Below are 22,176 nucleotides of genomic sequence, written 5' to 3' on the forward strand. Positions count from 1 at the left end.
TTAAAGGGACCCTAAAGAGAAACAATGATTCGGTTTATATTGCCACCTGGTGTTTTGGGCCAGCATGCCGTGGCCAGCCGAAAAAGGTGAAGAAGACGAAGGCGGGGAGCGCTAGCCGTTGGACCGTGTCTATCATTCGCGTCTTGTCGTTCCGCTGTTCTTACCCCTACAGCGCCTATAGCGCGTGACAATATCAATAAATTCTGCTCTGAGAACTCTAATGTAGTTACTTTCACCATCATAGGTTTACTAATAGAGGAGAAAATAAAGTTCAATGTTTTATTTTTAAATTTCGCGCCAAAATCTCCCCGCGTGACGTCACGGATTTCAAAGTGTATTTATCGTATTTTGGCGCCATTGGCTCAACAAAATTACCCCAAACTCGGTATGTTAAGTCTATGGCCCCCTCAGAGGACAATGTACCTCATTTTTACCGATTAGGAACTACGTAGTCCCTTGTAGGCGCCGTCAAAACATGCGACGTCACGGCGATTGCACTCTAAGAAAAAAAAGCGTATAAGTGACTCTTTTCGGAGAGTTCTGACTTGCCACGTATACGACTCTCTTTAAAGAGTCATGGTGACTCTCTTGGTGGGTCAGTGTCGGCGCGCTCTAGGAGAGTTCCCCGACCCTCCAGGAAGAGTGCAAGGACTCTTATCCCAAGGATCACGTTACCACTTATAGGGAGTCAGACGACTCTTGCCGGTAACACTGCTACGGGGGTCAAGTGACCTACACCGAAGCGTCAAGCGACTCCACAACTATTTTAAGCTACTCATTAGACCCTTGCTCTACTTTTGCGCGACTTCTGTTAAAAATAGTGAAGTATTAATTTTAAGGGGAGATGCGGCTCGAAGACACTTTTTTTTTCATCATCATCATCATCATCATCAGCCCGTCTACGCCCACTGCAGGGCAAAGGCCTCTCCCATGTTTCGCCAATCAACCCCGTCCTGTGCTTTCTGCTGCCACGTAAATACCTGCAAACTTCTTAATCTCATCTACCCACCTAATTTTCTGTCTCCCCCTCACGCGTTTGCCATCTCTTGGAATCCAGTCTGTTACCCTTAATGACCACCGGTTATCCTGCCGACGTGCTACGTGCCGGCCCATATCCATTTCTTCTTCTTAATTTCAACTATGATATCCTTAACCCCCGTTTGTTCCCTGACCCTCTCTGCTCTCTTCCTGTCTCTTAAGGTTACACCTATCATTTTCCTTTCCATCGCTCGCTGCGTCATCCTCAATTTAAGTTGAACCCTCTTTGTAAGTCTCCAGGTTTCTGCTCCGTAGGTAAGTACCGGTAAGATGCAGCTGTTATATACCTTCCTCTTGAGGGATAGTGGTAGACTACCATTCATGATTTGATAATGCTTGCCGAATGAGCCCCATCCCATCCTTATTCTTCTAGTTATTTCACTCTCATGGTTCGGCTCCGCGGTTACTACCTGTCCTAAGTAGACGTACTCCTTTACTACTTCCAGTGTCTCGCCCCCTATCGCAAAGCGCTGTTATCTGCCAAGATTATTCCACACTACTTTAGCTTTATGCATATTAATTTTCAGACCTATTCTTCTACTTCCGGTATCCAGTTCAGTAATTATGAGCTGTAATTCGTCTCCCGCATTACTCATCAATGCAATATCATCAGCTAATCTCAGGTTACTGAGATACTCTCCATTAACTCTTATCCCTAATTCTTCCCAATCTATAGGGCCCTGAAGACCTCCTGTAAACACGCGGTTAATAGCATTGGAGAGATCGTGTCTCCCTGCCGTACGCACTTCTTTGTTGGGATTCTGTTGCTTTATTTATGGAGGACTATAGTGGCTGTGGGTCCGCTGTAGATTTCTTCCATTATGTTTGCATAGGCTTCGTCGATGCCCTGATTCCGCAGTGCCTGCATGACTGCTGATGTCTCCGCCAAATCAAATGCCTTCTCGTAATCTATGAAGGCTATGTATAGGGGTTGGTTGTATTCCGCGCACTTCTCTATCACCCGATTGATAGTATGGATATGGTCTATTGTTGAGAAGCCTGTACGAAATCCTGCCTGGTCCCTTGGTTGATTGAACTCTAATGTTGTAATAATTCTGTTAGCAATTACTTTTGTAAATAGCTTGTAGACAACGGACAGTAAGCTGATGGGCCTGTAAAAACTGGCCACCCTGTATACGAAGTGTCTCTCGACGGGGAGGATACCAGAATCTTGGAAGAATGCCAACATCATCTTGATCCATAAGAAAGGGGGCGTCAAGGACCTAAAAAAATTACACTTTCTTTAATATTCATTTAATATTCGCCACGTGCCTGCGCTCGCGTTCGCGATCACTACACTGCAAGTAAGCTGCGCGTAATGAACTCATGCGTAATGGACGTGTAAGCTCATGCGTAATGGACGCTGACGAGTGGACTCATCTTTTTGCCTTCTTGACATCGACGCCCCCCCCCCCCCCCCCCCCCCTCTCTGTAGCTTTCAGCGCGCTCGCTAGTACGGAATGAGTGAGAAAGCGCCTGAAGCATGCGACATGTCCCGATATCTCCGCTCGTACTTGACGTATTCTAAAAAACTTTGCGGCGGTCGATTCGTGAGGCAATGAACTCTTTTAATGAAGCCATTCGATGATTGCTTGAAAAAGTGTTGCAGGGCCCCTTTAGAACCTTGCATAAAACGCTTGGGTGCTTTAAAAATCAGCCAGTTTCACGCCGTGAAAATTGCAGGACAGCGAAGCTGCAAGCATGCTAGTGTATGTGATTGGCTAGCGAGGTCACGTGCATCATAATCGTTGTTTCGAGCATCATAATTTCGTTTTGTTTATTTCATTACTCACCCCCCTCTGTTCACGTGACCTGCGTGACTGCTAGTAGTAGTACTACTACTACTACGACGACGACGACGGTACAGGGCAGGGTAAGATAGCTTCGCTGTGAAAAAGAAGAGGGTGGCCTCGTCACGTAATATCTGTAGATAACTCTAAAGATATTGCTGTGCCCCTTACACCATTCGTTTTATTTACTGTGCGACTCCTAAAAAATTACGTGATAGCCATCGCACTGTCTGACCTGTTTCGCTCGTTCCTTCGCCAGCCATGTTTCCCTCCTGACGCGAAAGACGCGGGTACAATGTCGGCAGGCCGCGGCGGTCGCATTTCGATGGAGGCGAAATTCTAGAGGTCCGTGTACTGTGCGATTAAAGTGCAAGTTAAAGAACCCCAGGTGGCCGAAATTTCTGTGCGTGTGCGTGCCTGACCTACTACTTTTCTTTCCTTCTTTCTTTCTCACTTCCTTCCCCTGGCGGAAGTGAAAGAGCTCTGATTGGTTGCGGGCGTGGCGTGAGGGCGCGCCTACTCAGTTTGCATCGTGCCTAATAACCCATGTTCCGAGGTCATGCATTCATATCACAATGACAGACTGATGTGCTAGTTGGTGGGGCATAACTCAGAGCAGTAGCGCAAATAATCACACGGACGGCTACAGGTAAAGACGGGACAGAGCGTTGTGTGTGTCCCGTCTTTACCATATCGCCGACTATGTGATTCTTTGCGCTACTGTTCTCAGTTCGTATAACGGTGTAGTTTATATAGAGGCAACAATGAAATGTGTCAACGTGAAATGACAAGCGACATCGATAAAAGATTAGATTGCCGTATCAGAAACGGCTGATCGTCGACAAGTCCAGGATCGAGACAGCATCGTTTATTTGAAAACGGCGCTGAGAAAGACGCCATGTGACCGGAGCACCTTCGAGGGACCGCATTTCGCGCCTGGTTTTCGCGTACGACAACGCCGCCACCGAAATATGTAGCTCGCAAGTTTCGCTTGGGAATGTTCAGACCACGGGTGACGACTGCTTGAAGAAGCGACATCGGTTGCTTAGGGTGCTGCGCTTGCCCTTCGAGAAAACTCTATTGCATCTCACCGCTGAGGTGCGGGAGTTGGCCGTGAATGATGCGGACGTACGATGAAAAACTTGGGCTTATTTACATTAAGTGCAATAATAGAATATGGTGAAAAAAACTGCAGATGTACATAGTTTCGGCCGGCAGCATATCGTACGCTGCGGACCATGGCCAGGAGAAGACGACCCGTCTGTCGACGATTGTGCTTTTTATAAAGCTTTACAACACGTCACTTCCACCCAATCAAGAAATGTCATGTTCGTCCAATCGGCAATCCCAAACAGGTGGCTTCACTTTCGGCCAATGGGAGACCCAGAGCCGTGTTGCCGGGGGCTGCACTCCTTGCGGCGTTGATCCATTGTAATAGCGCGCGCCTAGAGATTCAATGCCTGCTTGCATCATGTTGCATCACGGGGAGACCATCGTCCCCGGGTCGATGAACGTGGAACATGAACCACCTCGGCTCCGGCGCGAAAGCGTCGCTGACAGGATGACTATTACTACCACGCCTCGGAGGGAATGCGGCTCTTATGCGCTGAAAAGCAGAAGTCCAAAATGGCGCGCAGTTCGCATCTAACACCGTTCAGGAATGAAGTACTTGCGTACTATCGCTTGCGCTACGAGGTGCAACGTGAGAGCCGCGGCCGCAACAGCGTTCTCTAGATAAAAAATGAGGGGGATATCCGCCACTGCAGCAATTCGCGAATACTTCCTCCTTTTCCTATCGGAGTGACGATAAATTAAATATCGGTTCATGCAACCGTGGCAGTAATAATAGGTCCAGCACACACCTTCTACGAAAAGCGCAGTCGTTGCAACAAGCAACGCAAGACGGTGATGACTTCGTGTGAAAACATTGCTTTGCAGGCGCAGGGGTGCACTCGGGCACATAGTGCGATGGTTATAAATGTGGCGACATGTGCAATTGCAGATTTAAGTCACTCTTATGCTTGTCACTACTGCGCATTGCACTAGAAGTTTGCCACAGTCAGTTGCGTAACCAGAAAAGGGGGGGGGGGGGTGTTCAACCACTCTTTATGTATGGTCGTGCGTGCGTTTGTATGTACCTGGCATTAGTGTAGCCAGCAAGAATTTTCATTTATGTATTTATATATGTATATACGCACGCATGAATATACATAAAGGGTGGCGAAACCTCCCTCCATAAACCCCCTCCCCATGCCCCCGAAAAAATTTCTCTACGCCCCCTGGTGTCCGTGTAATATACCCGCGTGAAATTAAAAAATTCGGAGAGGGGGGGGGAGGGGCTGTCTACGCCAATGGCCAAAGTCATTTGATTCGCTTAATACTGCCTGTTTCGCCCCCCCCCCCCCCAAAAAAAATAAATTACTATTCAAAATCAGTGAAGACTACAAAAGTCTTACATCTGAGGGTGTAGGTCTCCCTGGTATGAATCACTCTTTCTTTAGCGCAAGTGTAAAATAAATGCTTTGAATGAATGAGATAGAGAACCTTGGCTTCTATGCGAACATGCGCAGTGCTGCTTTAAACCATTTTAATTGTTTTAAAAGGAGAAAGGGAGACAAATAGAAGCATAGGCGTGCGTAGGGGGGGGGGTTCAGGGGGGCGCCCCCCCTGGTTACCTAGGGGGGGGGGGGATGTCTGCCCCATACATTGACTTATTAGGGAGGGGCGGCGCTGCGATGAACCTTCACTCGCCTCCCCCCCCCCTGATGGGGAACCCTGCGCACGCCCCATGCATAGAAGCATCGCTTGAAGAAGCGGTCCCGGTCGTTTATTATTTTTCTATGTTCCTTGCGATATTTATAGAAGTAAGAAAAATAACAGAATGGCAAGCAACTGTAGAACTTGTGGAAGAAATCCATTGAAAGCTTGTCAAATGCAGATTACACTATAGTCGCATACAACTTTACAAGTCCGCGGCATTTCCTTCTCAAAGGCGGATGCACACAATGCCCGCACCAATGGGCGCTCTCCTGACAGACTGACGTCATGAGCCGAACGGCCGGCCCGAATGGCCGGAGCCTTCGAAGAACATTGACAAGTGCCTGAGCGGGACTATTTAGTCGCGGCCGGAGGGGATCGGCTGCCGCGCTTCGGTCGTCTGGGCGGGGCCTCTCCGGACTTATTAAGTTGTTTCCGACAATAGGTTATGTTTGCTCACTTTGATATGCGGAGGAAAGTGCGCGAATTTACTTTGGAATTTAAGTATATATAAAACACTTTGCTTAAGGTTTTTAGATTTCAGTTTTCAAAAACAGCATTTCGCAGATATATATAGAGGCACTGCACCTGTGTCATGCAGGTTTAATGTGTTATTGCTCTGAGAAAGGGCTTCAGGAAAAGAAGGAAGCCGGTATAATGCGAGACAATAAATGTAAGAAACTATAATCCAAAACGAAAAAGAAAACTAAGGAATTACAAACTATAAAATCTATCTTAAGTTAGAAACTACAATAAGTCTTATAAGGTCTCGCTATAACCTTTGGAAAAAGATGCGGTTGCCGGTAGTGTTGATGGCAGCGATGGCTCCGTAGGCTGCTGTCAGACGAGGCGGCAATGCTGACGAGGTCACAGTCGTCGGGGTAACGTGCCCACCAGCACGGCGGCCCCGACGGAAGACACGGTAGGCTCCTTGCCCACGCAGGAACTGCGGCTGCTCCTAAGCTCCGCTCGAAGCGTCGCAATGGCTCGTTCCCAGGAGGGAAAGCCACTCAGGAAGTCCCGTCTTCCACGGGCGATTTAGATCCGGAGTCGAGGTCCGGGCAATGTGCATGACGTGGGACAGTCACGGCCGGCACACCTTGAGGCCATGTACCTCCGAGTGCATCAGGAAAAGCCCGAGCGTCCTGGCCTTGTCTGACTTCTCGTGTTCGGGTCCGCAACCCGACATCACGGTCACGCGGCGCCAGCGACCATCACTCCAGAATTTCCTAACACCTTCTGCCCTTGACTCGTTGTTGAACGTTTCTTCTTTCAACGAGCTTGCCCATGACCGTGCGCGAGATCTAACGCGCCGCGGCGGCATGGATGCTTTATGGGGTCAGGATGAAATCCAGCATAACGATCCGCTTCTTACGTTTCATGAAGTCACCTCTCACTATCGGCTTAGTAGAAGGGCCTATCCTCTTCCTCACCCGAAATTAGATAGGTCTCAGTCAATTACACTTAGAATGCTCCAGACGGGCTCGTTCCCCTCGCGCGGCTTTCTCAGTCGTATCTCCACAGACGTTGACTCAAGCTGTCCGGACTGTAATGAGAGTTATTGTTCCTTAGCGCACATGCTTTGGCGATGCCCCGTGTTACCTAACGGCCCTCTATCCAGCGAAGCCGACTGGGAAGAGGCACTCCGGAGCCCATCGCTCCAGGCACAAATCCAGGCAATCCAGAGGGCCCAAGAAAGGGCGGAACATCACGGTGTCCCAGCACCGACTTGGACGCGGCCAGCGGCTTCCGCGGGTCCCCGATAGGGGTTCCCGCGAAAGCTCCTCAGGATCAAATAAAGTTCATTGTCTGTCTGTCTTTGTCTTGTCCTTCGTGCTCTCTTCTCAGGGGTCGTCTTTTGGGCCTCGACCATGCCTTTTCCTGCGAACTTTCTCTTCTTTTGGCGGGCCCTGGTCTCACGCGTGACTTTTGGCGCCAACGTAGTTATCTTCTCTTCGCACGATCATGAAGCATCGCTGTCGTTACCTCCCAACGCGTCTCACAAGACACACGAGGCCACAGCACTTCATTGAAACCTCCGCGTCACTACACTTCACCACGTACAACCTGCGCGGTCCTGCTGTTTCCGATATGGATTAAATCGACAAACGTAAAATGTTCACGCGTGAGAGCTGCCACCCTTTACCGCGGGGCGGCATAAAGGCAGCCGCCTCACTTTGCGGAGATAAGGAAGAGCGCGACGACGCCCGGCTGCTTATCATGTACAAGGAGGTGCATGGTTGCAATTGCTCGAAACAATACCATTGTCGCTGGTGCCGGAGCGGAAATGCGACACATGGCGCCTTTGTGCTAGAGTGTACTAGATAGGGGTAGTGGGACGAGGGCGAGCTCTCCGGTGAGGCCATTTGCATCGACGACGGAAGATGGCGCCACTGCGACTTTCACCTGGGCGCTGCTAGCGCGCTGGGCTGGCCGCCTACGAACCTATTCGTGCACCCCCGCTCTTATCCAGTTTTTAAAGTAAATCCGCGTACTTTATCAACAAATCAGTCGGCCAAAACTGTTTATTGCATTTGCAATAACCAACAGCACCTTATCGCCCGCATCGAAAGCGTACAAAGAAGAGCCTCGCGCATCCTCTACGCACGCTCCATAAAGTCTCCGCCGGCGGACTACGCTACCCGCCTGAAGATGGCCAAGTGGCGTCCTCTGCGACAACGTCGTGCTGTGACCCAAATGCGCCTGCTCTGTCGTCTACTCGATGGCTCCCTGGCGGACACCCCCTTATCGTCAGCAGTACGTGTGACTAAACGCTCGGGTCAGCCGGAGCCTCTGCATCCCAGCCGCCGTACGCGAGTTCCTCACTCTTCCCATGAGTGTTCGCGCACCTCCCCCTCGCACCAGCGAAGACTCCAAACATCTCTGCTCTATGTACAGTCGCCATTTGTCCAGCGATTCGTGATGACCTCACCCTCCACCCCCTCCCCCGCCCCCCCCCTTTTTTTTCTTCCTTCTTTCTTTCGTTTTTTTTTTCTCTCTCTCTTTCTTGCCTTCCGGTGACGGGCTAGCAGACGCACGCGCGTAAGGGTCTCTCCTTTCTGTCTAGCCTCGCACGCCACCGGAGGGCTCACATTGTTGTGCAAATAAAAATTATTATTATTATTATTATTATTATTATTATTATTATTATTATTATTATTATTATTATTATTATTATTATTATTCACAACAGGATACATCGGCAGCAAACGTGCGTGAGCGAGTTGAAGGCTCATGAATTTGCGCACACTTTTTATCTGAGTAGTCCTGCTCAGTTTAATGTGCTTGGCTCTGTGACGCTGAGTGCTGTTAGCACTGTTGAGGCCTTTAACCAAAAGGTGCAGGCGCGTAAGAACATAAAAAAAAATGGGCGAAGCTTGCACTAAGCCACGCAAGGCTGGAAACAGCGAAACTGGGCGCCCGTCCTGTGTACTTCCCTTCGTCAGTGTTTTTTCACGCAGTCCTGCTGTGTGTTCAAGAATGCTACATGTGTTCAAGTAGTGGGATTTACCCAATTTCTGTGGCACATACGCGTTTATGATTTGTTGGGCTAGCTGTTGCCTTCGTAATTTTTAGACCAGTGGTGAGTATAGTGGGACTTGCCCAATTTCTGTGGCACATACCCATTTTTTGTTATGATAGTTTTTCTGGCAGGCCGAACACACAAATTACGGCTAGCTTAAACAGCTCCGCTGTCAAAAGAAACAACTTTGAGACTATCCTCACTGTGAAATCCCACGATGTTGCAAGGAAGAAAGTTCTTGCTTACAAGGGCCACAACATCACATATGCTGTTTCTTTGCAGCCTGTTGACGCTAGAACATTCTGTGAATAGGTCCTCAACTGTAGAGATGGAAGTGTGAAGCTCTTTTGATGGATATAGAAGACCGCCCCCGTCACACTGTTCTGTGAACCCTGACGGGAGCCGATTCTCCGCTGCCTCACTTGGATTTAGATGAAGATCCCTGCATGATGAACAGTCACACTTCAAAACAAATTTCGTGGCTACATAACCCGCCATGTAGCAGACCAGCCGTGAGTCACTCTTTTCCACAACTAAATACAAGTGGTGACTGCAAGGAGCTGGGGTTAAAACCAAACATTTCTGTGCTTCATCCAACTTGCCTTGCATGAGCAGCTCATCGATTTTCTTAGCTGACGCCTAAGAATATACTTTGCTTCAGACTTTGTACTTTGTCCCTCAATATATATTTTGCTTCAAAATGAAGTTCGCAGATAGCGTCAGTCGCTTTTGTCTGCACAGCGGAGATTCCACTCCCTCACTCGACGACACTCGATGTCGTCGGGCACACCAGACAGTTTAGGGCCATTTTTCACACCACCGTATCCTGTCTTGCAACCAGGTGGAAAACAGTAATTTCTATGACATGGTTTGCTCATCTTGCGAGACTTTCACGCAAAAAACAGCACGCGAGGGCGATAATGCCAAAAAGTTCTGTAGAATATGTCGAGGCGCGCCAAACATTCCAACTGACCGCGTCCGGCATGCGCGCCGCCAGTGCCAGGTGAAAGGCACAGCAACGCCGCCACGCGGCTGTTTAGAATTTCCGTACTTTGAGGCTCACTGCGCGCCATTGCTGCCGGCTCTCCCTCTCCCCACTACCCCTATCTAGTACACTCTATTTGTGCCCCAGGAAAGGCCGCGACGCCGAGTTTACGCCGAAGACGGACCTCAAACCACCGCGCTGCGCGTCTCCGGCTGATAGGCTGTCTACCCTCAAATCAGCGCCAGCCACCCAGACACATACCATTGGATTTGCCTGGCCTGCGGCCGCCGTTCGACAGCATGGGTGGTCGGCCTGAGGAGCGAAGCAAGGGACTCGCCACACCCCGCATGCTGGGGGCATGTTTCCCCCGATGCGACATCGTTGCGGGAACAATGCGCGTGTTTGGGTTATGTGTGTGTGTGTGTGTGCTGGGGGCGGTGCCAGCAAAGTGACCCGCAGGATTCGTCCCCTGATGGAAACGTCGTCCCCTGTTTCCCTAGGTCGGGCATATAGGGACCGCTAAGGGGGTAAAAGACGCAAGCGGATGCATGAGAATCGACATTCTGGAATGAACTGTCAAACTGTACAAATGTAAATAAACCTCTTGTACGCTTCTTCAGCTCCTCAGTCCGGTTCCCTACAGCAGCAGCTCTTCTTGAAGACGAGGCCCGCCACCGCCTGCCTGGACGCGAGGAAACCAGGGCAGTCGGGGGAGCCTCAACTTGCAACAGCGTCTATCGCTATCCTGCACCTTGTATCGGGGAGTGTTTGAAGAAAGCGTGACAGCACGCGTCTCGCGATTTCGTTCATGTTACAGCTTGCGCGATAAGAGACAGGAAGGGTTATCTCGGTGCAAACACTGATGCTGTTTACTCAAAGAAACGTAAAAGAAAACATGCCTAAATCAGCCTACCGCACGACTGACGTGAAAGACGTTTCTTGCTATTCAGGGAAAAAGCTGAATTCTAGTGAAGGTATTAAGCAGTGCATGTTTCGAATCGGGGCGAGGGACCTTTTGCAGAAAAATATCTTCCCAGGAACGGCGAGAACAGACATTGTCAATTTAAATGCGAGAGCGTTAAGAAAAACCGACGATAACAAAGCAATAAACATAACATATGCATTCGTATGATACAGGCGTCATGCCTGGTTAACGTCAAGTGTGGTTCCAGTGCTGGCTCCGCTTTCACAGAAGTCAAATAAACATTTTACATTTGCATGAATTGCTTTGATTCAGCAAGCTATAATTCAGCACTGCTCGACCCCGGAGGAATACGCTAACAAAACTTACATATGATATTCCCATCATCGCACCGTAAAGTGCACTTCGTTTCGATAATACTCACGTATGTGCTCTAAAGTGACTGCTGACGTTACGTCAGACCATAAGTTACCCTTTAAACGTCAGTGTAATCGACGTGCCTGGTAAGGCCACGATATGCACAGAAATACTACGCTTAAAAGAACACGTCGATTCACCTCGTAACGCTTGGCTCAAAGCCAAAAAATGCAGCATAGACAACTACTTGCTGATTTCTTCGCATGACAGATTCCCACAATGCGTGGAATCTGCCGAATTTTAACGCGATAGCTTTAGACAGCTCGTGTCGCAGAAATTGCGGCGTCGGCGACGGTGATGGCGTCGTTGGTTGTGAGCGAAAAATCGTGCGTGACCGTAAAATCGAGAAAGAATCAAAAATCTTCGATCCCATTGAGGATCGAACCCGGGCCGTTCGCGTGGCAAGCAGGCATCCTACCACAAAGCCACGACGTTACTTGCAAATGCTTAACTGCATCAAGTGTTTCAGTGCTATTTTCGTGTGTGAAAAACTTTGAAGTACACAGGCATTTGAAGACCAACTTCACATCTTTCGCACTCACATCGGCTCTCGGACTTCTTGCCGTGTGCCTTGCAAACTAAGCACAACCTTGAGGGATTCTTCTTTATTTTGTTCGGCAGGTGTCACGACAAAAATGAGCCCATTCGGCGATTTGTAGGCGCATTGGCGAGGCCATCGAACTACGTTTTTTGCGCGACGCCCATCTCCGTTAGAAACCGTGCTAAAGACACACACACACACACACACACACACACACACACACACACACACACACACACACACACACACACACACACACACACACACACACACACACACACACACACACAAAATTACAAACAGCTCCAAAATGGACGACTATGTCCATCTAGCAGAAAACATATGAAACAGCAAAAATTGTAGCCTCCGAGAAGGCAAACGCGCCACGCGCCCGCCATCTCGGAGGCCATGCGACTACAGCAGAGCCCTTACTAATCGACGAGTGCCGGCGGGACATTCATGTCAAGTAGTCGCTCTCATGTCATGGTTGTCTTGGCGACGCTGACGCTTGGCCTCCGCTTCTCAAGCTCGAAGTTCTGCGTCATTTTGGCGTCGTTGACGCCTGTGATCGGCTTCCCGCGCTCGTAGTTGGGGATCCACATCACGGCGACGAATCTTCGTTTCAGCTTCCCTGGCTCTCAGCAAGGAATCTTCATGGCGTTGTTGGCGTTTGACCTTCGCTTTCCTGGCCTGACCACGTGTCCGTGTGCGCGTGCGTGTGTGTAACAACACAGATTAAAAAGTGTGCACTTATTGGTTGAAGTGCGCACTAGGGGCCGGATTTCGCTATCGCGTTCAACACTTATAGGCGAAGCTTAAAGGGGTCATGAGCACCCCTTGGGCTTGTTGAAAAAACACATCCTGCGGAAAGCTGACCCGGCTATGAACTGCTCAGCCAAATATTAGTCGTGCGCGCCGCGTAAAGGCCACAAGCGGAGCGCGAAGTTGCCGTTTCCTCAGGCGCCCTCTTTTCAAACAGAGGCCGGTTCTCACTCTCGTCGGTGGGCGGGGCGTCTGCACGTTGACGTCGCGGATCTGCCAGTTTACGTCGCAAGAGACATAGCATGCTTATTGGCCGATAGACGACGCAAATAGAGAGCGGCGTTCAAATCAGATGCGCTTCTTGCCGCGGGGTGCCGCCACTTGCCGGCGCCGCACTCCTCAGTACACGGTAGCCACACTCGCGCAAGCGAATCACAGCGGGAGAGCGATCGTGTTTCATGACGCGCGCTGACGTAACTTCTTTCCCCCGTGCCATCCCTGCCTGTCTAGCTTCCAGTGCACTCGTCGGCACGAGAAGAGAAAGCGCAGGGAGCATGAGCCAAACCCCCGTAACTCCGCTGATTCTTGACGGATTCGAGAAATTTTTGCGGCAATCGATTCGGGAGGCAGTAAACTCCGATACTGAGGTCATTAGATCATTACTTGGAAAAGTGGCTCATCACCCCTTTAAAACAGAAAAACTTTCTCGTTAAAACACTCCGCAGACGGCTCCTTACAATTTCCATTAATCAACTGAATTTGCAATCGGCGTGAGATAGCTTTTAATGGGCTGTGCTTTGCCTGTGAGGTGCACTCTGACACCGTGCAAGTCTGTTCAGACATTCGGTTTAGCTTTACTGAAGCTCTATGTTACAAAAATAATCGTTACCACGGTTATTAACACAAATTACTATCTCGCCAAGTGCTATATAGGTGCGAGCACCAGGGAGACCGTAAGTGGATGGAAGTTGCGGTCAGGAGTCATTGATTTGAAGTAACACTAAGCCCTGAACTACGTCTGCGAAGACGGCGACAATGTGAGTCAAAAGACCCTGCAGATGTCGAGAAGCGAAAAAATGACTTGAAAAGGAATCGTACCTATTCACACATGGAATGCAAAATGCAAACCCTGGTAGAGAAGCATCACACAGCAGCAGAGGCATGAGAGAACTAGGCCAAAACGCCCAATGGGCGAGCTCAACATAGCACTGTACATGCCAGAGCAATGCAGTCACCATGTGTACTCTGTGCTCAGGACGCACGCAACACAACGCTATCAAAAGATTTCCAATCTCTTGCACTCATCGCAATACCGCAGCAGTCCGTCACGAATGAAGCAGCAAAAAAAAACCCCGCAAAATTATATAAAGCGAAGAAAGTTGCAAACTAGCGCAACTACCACTAAATAGACACCAACTTATTTTCAATGAGAAGCATTTATTTGCCAAACAGAACAATGTTTCTTACATGAGGCTACAATCTGGCCTTTCTAGGCATCTTGAGCCTGATGCCACAAATTACCAAAAGAAGTAAAAGCAAACTCGAGGAGTAGTCGCCCAGAGTTAAAGGGACCGACAACCAATTTTTAAGGTGCCCATTTTCTTTAATGCAACGGAAAGCTTACAAGTGAAAATGTCTAATCATGGGACTGCAACGTAGAAAACGCTGTGAAAGATTTGTAATCAGAATTTTTCTATCTGCGGCGAATATGAAGTCGTAAGCACAAGTGAGCGCGAGAGCAGTTTGTGCTCGAGTGCGGCGGTTAGCTGCGCATGTGCAGCGGCTCTACATGTTCCACCGCGAAGGCAGCGCCGCTTCTCACCTTGCAACTCCTTTTACCTCGTAAGCAGCACAAAATAGAGCGGGGATAGATAATTACATAGTCTAATTTTCAGGACTAATTATGGCACGCATGACAGCATCAGACTACGTGACTATCTATAGCAAAAAGTGATCGACTCCAAAATCCAGCTTCAAGGCTTCCGCTAGGCTGCGCGACATACCAGTTTTCGTTACTTTTAACCACGATTTAAAAATATAAATCCTGCTCACAACGCAAGAAGGATGCTGAAATCTTTCGCTATATTTCACTGTCTTTTCATTTTTACCAGGGTCTAATTACACATTGTGACCAGTTGTCGGTCCCTTTAAGCCCTTCTATAAATGTAACACCATCAGACTGAGTCTCTCAATCACAATAACAGCAATATTCTTTACAGGTTTACATGAATACTTGAACACATCTGCAGATATATTTTAACATGGTAGCAAAATAGACAAACTGCATGCGGACAAGAGCAGTCACGGACTGTATGCAGCAGAGCTTGATGCCCAAACTGAAAACTTGGAGGACACTTGAGCTTTGGTTTCAAGAGTAGAACGCAATAGCGTAATCAGACTGTGTTCATATCGCCTTCCCAATCGCTAGCCTGGCTTCACTTCTGGGTGGAGACCTAAACCGTGCCGCAAGGAAAGCCACAGTGCGGACGCCCTTCGGCTCCAATATCCATGCATGCGGCGCGATGAGACACGGCCACACAGTGGGGCGATGCCGTTTAAAAGCGTGCCCTTGGGCCCTTTGCACCATCTCGCAGGTGGTAGTCAAGCCACTGAAGAACCTCCAAGATGTGCGTACCACGCTAAATGGTTTATATAAATAGCTCGCTGTTAGTATGCTAGAGGATGTATGCATGGTGGCTGAGCGGCTAAATTCATCACGCCACTGAACAAGGGGTCGCAGGTTCGAATCCCCGGTCCCACTCGAAACGAAGATTTTTAAAATTATTTCTTTACTTGCATCTATCTCGAATTTTCGCTCACGGCCAATGCTGATTTTCCTGCTGAGCCAATGCTGAATTTCTACGATACAAGCTCTTTAACGCTATCTCGTTAAAACTGAAAGCACCATTACTACATTGTATATCACAGGCTAGATCCACACGACAGTATGAAAATACACCAACAGCATGTTAAGAAAAAGAGCAGACAAGACAGAGCAAAAATATTTCCTTACGTAAAAAACCTGCACATTTCCAAAATAATTGCACTGTTGTAACGATAAACCTTTGTTAACTTATTTAAAATCATTGTAAAGTCATCTTCATTTGTGCATCTCTCAGCAAGAGCAATTGTGTGAGACGTAGTGCATGCAATGCATTCTTAACCTAAAGAGAAGTGATCTTGCCAAAAATTTAAGACAGTCCAGAGCAAATAGGTTTTTCATAGTAGCGACCACGCATCACATAAGGCACAAGCAATAGCAGCAGTTTCAAGTTCTGCTTAAAAGTGAGCTCATCATTACCATGTCACGGTGAATGCTTCATGTCTGCAAAAGAAATAGACTACAAACACCAGCATTACTAATTTGTAGGTAGATACGAGGAATGGTGCTTGGTGCACGAGTTGGCAGTGAAGAAAGGAAGCATGGCAGTAGCATAAGCATAAATTCAGTGCAAGACCACTCCATTGAAAAAGTTACTTTGTGGGACACCATCCCATTTGATGCAAACAGCTACTGGACTGTGAACAGATGACAGGAAAGCTGCTTGGATGAACAAAGCAGTACACCCTCTCTCCCTCCTCAAATACAAGAGATACAAGCTTTTCGTGCAAGCTACACAAGTTGTTCATTCTCTGTTGTTTTTAGCAATGGCTTTCACTGACAGTTGCATAACAGTTGCTGCAACAAAGCTACATGCTTGGCATGTAAGTTTCAGGTACCTGATTGCGATTAAAATATCAAAGTACAGTAACACCAAGGAGCTTACATGCTGTAAGAGGAGATATACACAGCTGCAAACAATAATACTAATAATAATAATCGTTGGGGTTTAACGTCCCAGAACCATGACATGATTATGAGAGACGCCGTAGTGGAGGTCTCCGGAAGTTTTGACCACCAGGGGTTCTTTACGGGCCTCAAGCATTTCCGCCTCCATAGAAAATGCAGGTGCCGCGGCCAGGATTCGATCCCGCGACCTGCGGGTTAGCAGTCGAGCACTATAACCACTAGATCACCGTGGCGGGTCAGCTGGAAACAAAATTCTGTGACGCAGCTACGTATGGGTCAGTGCAACTCCAGTAAATTTGTTGCTATTGTAACAAGTGGAGACACAGACTCATGGGCCACAGCAGCCTGCGGTGAAAAGGAAATGGCTTATTTTAGAACATTACATAGCAACCGCATAAGGCAACTTATGAAGGCAGCTCAATGTATGCAAAATTTTTTTTTCACAAGAAGCACAACCACGAGCATTGTTCTGGTACTATTGCTTAAAAATGACTAGATTGTGTGCACCTATAGCAGTTCTAAATTAAAATTCTATTTAAAAAAACACCCTGGTCTGTAAAATTAATCTTTCATCATGTGCAGCTGTATACTATATGCATATACAATTAGACATCTGATTACATGAAACAGGACTTGTGAGAAATGTGAGAGTGAACTTACTGGTTGTGTTTATGCCTTCTTAAAACACTAAATACGAGATATACTTTGTAGAAAAGCTATGTCACAGCCCAACACCTACTAGATGCACAGCATCCAGTTCTCAAATTGAATTTTTGTATTCAAATGCATGTAAAATGGCAAAATTTAACTACTTTAATGCAGCAGCAGAGCTTAACTGAACGAAAAATGCTTAAAACGAAGAGTCAGTGATAATATGGCTGAATCTTGACTTTGGCTCAAGCACGACAATGTACATAACTGAAGAGTGGTTTAGTACTATGTGAACATGACTTTGGAAAAGCAAATGTAAAAAGACATTTCCAAATGGACTTACTTTCTCACAGAAATATGCACAAGAGCCAGTATGATATACTTTCCATCTGACCAGAGGAAACAGCAGAGCTTAATAGTACAAGCATACTATTAAGCTTAATAGTACAAGCATACAGTAACTCAGGTTGAGCAACTTTGATAATCATAAAAATGTACCAGCAAGGCTCTTACTGGTCAAGTTGTACGGCAGCACAACTTTCGTGCTTTCGTCCAACTTTGTAGAGAGAACGTGTCGCAAGCTGTGAATAGAGCTGGAGCACGAAACAAAAGCAGAAGGTCACTGATCTCAGCTAGGCGCAATATATACAGGTGTCCTACAGCACTTCTACAACAGTGACGACCTATGAATCTGGTAGCAATTGCAACACGGTCCAACTTCCCCTTTGCATACATGTTTCTGTGCGTGTATCCACAAGCTAATTACGTTTGCAGATTCCCATAAATTTCATTACGTCACAGCAGAGCTTCATTTCTTTCAATATCGAAACCCCTCAGAAGATTTCTTAAGTGTGAAGGCAATGGGAGAGAGCATGGAGCAGTTTTTTGTGTTAAGTTTCACCCCACTCACAGCAAACATACTGTACTTACTCGAATCTAACGCGCACCTTTTTTTTGGCAAAACGAGTCGAAAAATCGCATGCGTGTTAGAATCGAGTACCGAAAAAAAAAAAGAAACTCGGTATCGTATTGCCATCGGCATTTCAAAATGGCCGCCTCCTACGCGCCTCGGCCATTTCTGTCATTGTTTCAGTTCGTACGTGTGCTGAGGAGTTTGTCATCCCGTTCTGCATTAGCATCGCCGGCATAGAAGTGCCCACTCCAAATACTCGACGAGTGCACCACGATGTCGCATTTAAAAGAAAAGTTATTACATGTGCAGAGACGGACGGAAATCGGGCCGCATCGCGGTCGTTCGGAGATGCCGAAACGTGCGTGCGAGACTGGCGCAAACAGAAGCAGAAGATTGTTTTACAGCAAAGCTTCACGAAAAAGTTTCAGCGGACAAAAGCAGGGCCGGTTTGCTGAAATCGAAGAGCGCTGACAGCGACAAGGAGTTGTCCGACAGCGACGAAGACTGATTCATTACGCGACTCATATCGCCGCCGTAGTGGTGACAGTTTCAGCGGCAAAGCCCGCCGTTTGACTTTGTGTTTTCTTTTCTTGAAACTTTAGTTCATTAAAAAACCAAATACTTGTTTTTCTGAATGTGTGAAGGTGGACTCCTACGGACTTCTTTTCACTTCTCTCACGAAAAATGGGTGCGCGTTACAATCGAGGGCGCGGTAGAATCGAGTAAATACGGCAACAGTGGACAGAAACACTTATCCAGCTAAACACAATTATTCGCAATAAAATTGGTTAGATATTCTTATCTAACAATGTGTATTGATGAAGGAAAGAAGGCGACTTTTAAGGGCTCGTTTTTCTTTGTTAGACACAATATTAATGGGAACTAACAGACAATAATGCCATGGAAAGTATAGGGGGTTATTTTGAGTAATTAGGATATAAATGTGAACAAAGTAAAGTGGACGAAAAGATAACTTGCCGCCGGCAGGGACCGTGCTACGTGACTCCAAGAGGCAGAAAAAGTGTTTCACACTCGCCGCCATGGCTGCGATCGGCGCTGACTAACACTTCTAGGTTTAAATTTACATATATAGCCCATAAAGTAAACGAGAGGATGACCGCCACCGTAGCTCAGTGGTAGAGCATCGGACGCATTATTCGAAGGCCGCAGGTTCGGTCCCTGCCGGCGGCAAGTAATCTTTTCATCCACTTTACTTTCTTCACATGTATATCCTAATTACTAGAAATAACACCCCCTATACTTTGCATGGCATTATTGCCTGTTAGTTCCCATTAATAATGTGTATTGGTGAACACCAATTGGTGACACAATGCACGTTTTGTAACACTTCCGAACGGAATAAGAATAGGACGAATTTGTAGTGAGGCACAGACTGAGTCGTCAAACATCTGACTGCAATCGCGCAACAGCTACACAAAATGACAATGCTTCAACTCGACATGAAAAGAACACAAGCACAACATGGTACAAAGCAGTAAAACTTTCACTTACTTTGACAATCATCCTTGATTTTTTTTTATCCCCAATTCTTTTTCATTACAGTGCTTATTCTCTTGGTGCCAATACAACACCAATCCATTTTCCACACTGAGAGGCACCTAACTTGTTCCACGGATGCTGGCACATCTCTCAACTTTTCAATGAAGAACATTCTCTCTGTCCATGGATAGATAACAGCTATACTTGGAAACTCTCACTTCTGCTCAGTGTGTGGTTCAATGCGATATTTAACTGAACTTTTTGGCCAATCCTCGTGTGTTTGCTTGTGCCATCTTGGCGCAAGTAGCAAGGAACCCTCAAATGTATTTAGCCGTAGGTCCTCCACAGGCAACATATACTATAGCCTCTGCTTTTGTGACATTGTAACATCAATGTCTCAGGCTGTGGATCCACATTATCTGGTGTTTGCATTTCAGCGTAGCTTGTGACCTGTGTTGTCTATTAACATTGTCTAAGATGACTACACGTTGCAGAGAATGAAAATAAATGCAATTGTACATGTCGCATTCAGTTGTATATAAGCATTTCAAAAAATGCTTCGCATAGGTTTCAATATAGTATGCTTTGGATCTGAGCACTTCCTTTCGCATGGCATTGGTGCTGTGGGCAGCTGTGGGAGGGGCATGCTGCTATGACCACAATAGAACTTTTGCATTGTGCTCCCGTCAGGGTGAAATCTTTCAACTTAAAGCTTAGCAGCATAGTGAGGCATAGCCTCTGCACCTCAGTGGCAAGTCGATTGTTGCATCTGTAAAAGCGATTCTAGTTTGTTCAGTAGCCATAAGGGGGCGGTGGCATTGGAGCTGTGGGTAGCTGAGGCAGAGACGTGCCGCTATGGTCATAATAGGATCCACCCTTGGAGTAGGGAGGGCTTCTATCTTCTCGAAAGCCCTTCTGTTGTGTGCTGAGTGTAGTCAGAGATGTGGATGCACCGGGTACGAGAGGATGTGTTTCTGGCTGAACGTAGGTAGGTACACCAGACACCACTGGACCTGGAGCTGGACTCAACGATGGTGGCACACAGGGGGTGGATTGCAGCATTCCCTACAAATCGCAGCATGATGATTTAACAGTTAAACATGATCTTTTCAGCGATAAAGAAGAAGGAAGATGTGCAAAAGGAAAGGGCAGAAAAGTCAGCCTGATACAAACTTCTCCGTCCTGTCATTCTGCACAGAATAAAAGAGAAGAAAAAGTTCCTACCACAGATGACAAGAAAGAAAGCATGCATTCACACACACAAAAAAAAAAAAGGAAAGCAGATCATCAGTGCAATTCTTAGAAGCAGAATTTGTCGCTAGTCTAAGCTTTTTCGGTGGCTTTGCTTAAGACTGATAGCTACGATCTATGTTAACTATGTTAATCTCATGATATCGAACATGTGCAACTGGTAAGACTTGTGATGTGATGACTATTGCTATGTCAACTTCATGATATTGAAGACAAGATGTGGCACAGCTGAGAGACAAACACGTAGAGAGCTGAGAAAACACAAAGCAGCTACCAAGGCAAAAACAATATACAACAACGTAGATATGGGACACAATAAGAAGTGAATAAAACACCACCAGAAGGCCACAGTCAATATGTAGGCGTACAAAGTACTTTCACTAAGCGCTACAGACATGAGCTCATACCGCTATCAGTCTATATTTTTATAAAAAGGGATATGGGTCAACCGTACATGGGAAAAGTGTTATGGCCTCTAAAAGTCTTCACTTCACTATAAAAAAAAATTCGCAGAAGAAAGGTTCTGAAAACAGTGCTTTGCAGCAATGATGTGAAGCTAAGCCCTCGGAGTGGTTGTAGCTACAGGTATATATAAAATTCTTATCTGAACTTATGAAGTATGTGCTGAACTGACTTACCAGCCCGCGATGTCGTCTACACCACCACGTACACCAGAAGATGACGCAGCTTACCACAATCAAGAAAGCCAGGAAGCTTGATATCATGATAGCCGTCAGAGTATAATCAACAGGTTTCTTTCTCACTGCATAGAAAGTATGCACAAGGTTTTATACTACCATTCACTGATGGCTGGATGCCCAATTGCTAGCTGTAGGGATGGGCGAACATTCGGGCGTTTCGAATATTCAAACGAATATTACAGTATTCAAATTCGCTTCGATACGAAATTAGATTATTCGAAATTTCGAAGTATTCGAAATGAACGAATATATGTATGCGTATGACCGCACATAACCCCCTGTAAAGGTGGTTTCACTGCAGCGTCTGGTTGCTGTGCCGTGAAACAACCAATCCAGGGGTAATCTGCATTGCCGCGAAGCCACACTTCGAGGTTAAATGTACAGCAGACTCTCTATAATTCAAACTCTGATAACTGAAACTTTCGGTTAATTCAAACAAATCTTAAATTTTTGGTTGGCCCACTATGTTTTCAATGTATTTCAAAGTTGCTTAATTCAAACTGCCTCACTGTAGCAGTTTGGTTAATTCAAACTTTTTTTTCTTGTCCTTGTCTGGAAATATCTGCTGCCTTTGTTTCTTCTAGCTGAACATTCACGTTTTTCTGTTACTAACAGGCACAAATAAAGCTGATTGC

General features: G+C 46.9%; 1 long non-coding RNA gene and 1 other non-coding gene across 2 annotated transcripts in view; one reads left to right on the plus strand and one right to left on the minus strand.

Annotated features, from left to right (window-relative positions):
• Positions 1-13,344: 13,344 nt before the first annotated feature.
• Positions 13,345-22,176, minus strand: part of LOC119404993 (uncharacterized) — a 54,678-nt gene continuing 45,846 nt past the window's right edge. Inside the window, exon 4 of the long non-coding RNA XR_007417516.1 lies at positions 13,345-20,654. This is a non-coding gene — a long non-coding RNA (uncharacterized LOC119404993). The remainder of the gene's footprint in view (positions 20,655-22,176) is intronic.
• Positions 19,209-19,280, plus strand: Trnam-cau (transfer RNA methionine (anticodon CAU)). Its single transcript has one exon. It is a non-coding gene; the product is annotated as a tRNA-Met (tRNA).

This window comes from Rhipicephalus sanguineus, chromosome 9, assembly GCF_013339695.2.
Source record: "Rhipicephalus sanguineus isolate Rsan-2018 chromosome 9, BIME_Rsan_1.4, whole genome shotgun sequence".
Lineage (NCBI taxonomy): Eukaryota > Metazoa > Arthropoda > Arachnida > Ixodida > Ixodidae > Rhipicephalus > Rhipicephalus sanguineus.